Source organism: Colobus angolensis, unplaced genomic scaffold, assembly GCF_000951035.1.
Source record: "Colobus angolensis palliatus isolate OR3802 unplaced genomic scaffold, Cang.pa_1.0 Scaffold87, whole genome shotgun sequence".
Taxonomy (NCBI): Eukaryota; Metazoa; Chordata; class Mammalia; order Primates; family Cercopithecidae; genus Colobus; species Colobus angolensis.
Window position 1 is genome coordinate 1,937,632 of NW_012122598.1, and position 1,101 is coordinate 1,938,732.

The 1,101-nt window shown below is 59.6% G+C and overlaps 1 protein-coding gene across 1 annotated transcript in view; it reads left to right on the top strand.

The window, feature by feature from the left end:
* The first annotated feature begins 797 nt into the window (after window positions 1-797).
* SP7 (Sp7 transcription factor) overlaps window positions 798-1,101 on the top strand; it is a 20,087-nt gene continuing 19,783 nt past the window's right edge. Inside the window, exon 1 of the mRNA XM_011930518.1 lies at window positions 798-998. The gene's annotated coding sequence lies outside the window, so the exon portion shown is untranslated. The remainder of the gene's footprint in view (window positions 999-1,101) is intronic.

The window sequence follows — 1,101 nt, forward strand, 5'->3', positions numbered from 1 at the left end:
GTGATGGTGAGAGTCTGGCTCCCTCTCCTCCTCCCTCATCCCTGCTCCCATCTGGCCTTGATCAGCCGGTCCCTGGGGAGGGAGCCGCGGTTTCGGATACAGGAAAATGTTCCAGGAAGTGGCCACTGTGCTGGGCCCTGCTCTGGCTCCCCCAGCGGAAATTGTTCCAGGAGGGAGGGAGGAAGGGAGTGTTGAGATAGGATTAAGGGAGGAGAGGGTTGGCTCTTGGCTCCCCTTTCCACAGGATAACGCTGGATAAGTTGATAGGAAGCTCAGGTCAGCCAGGAACCTGGATGCTGCCACTGAAGTCAATGAATGCAGGAAAATGGGCCAGCAAAAGAGGGTCCCCTTGACTATCTGCTTCTCTTTTTAATGAAGTTTCAGGATTGGGACGAGGGTGGCCCCTGAGGGTCCCTCTTCTGGCCCTGCTATCATGTACACAAGCTGGAGACCGGAGCACCTGGATCTTGTCTGAAAGTGGTGTGGCTTGGTGGGGAGGTAGGGGGCCTATGATTCAGCTCCCTTTTCTCCCAACTGAGGGGGCTTTGAAGCTTGGATCCAGGACTGGGAGTGCTGCCTAATTGGGATAATGGAGGTTAATGGGGCGCCTGGAGGGGGTTGCCACGCTCCTAGATCAAAGGAGCCAGCTCTTCTCAGCCACCACAGCTGGAGATCACAGCTGGAGGGGGAGGGGGAGGGACTTCGGGTCAGCCAGCAGGGGGTGCTCGGGCCCTGGAAAGCCCGTCCTCTGCGTCTCTGACCTCCTTCTTCGCTTGGAAGGGCTTTTGCCTAGAGAGTGCGTTGGGGAGCGGAGGATATGAGAATGGGGGAGCTCTGAGATCCTGACTCCTCTCTGTGTGGGCTGATGAGGAAGAGAAAGGGCATGAGAGACTGGCAGGCAGGGGTCAACGGGATGTTAGCACCGTCGGGACCTCGGGCACTGCAGGATCCGGAGGAAGAAGCTTGGAGGCAGCCTCGAGAAAGCTACGACCGAAGACGCAGGACTCCAGTCCTGGGTTCGGGCGGCTGAGAAAGGACTGGGCCGGGCAGCGGGGGGCGCTGGCTGGGCGGAGGCGAAGGGGCATCCGGAGCTCCCCCGCC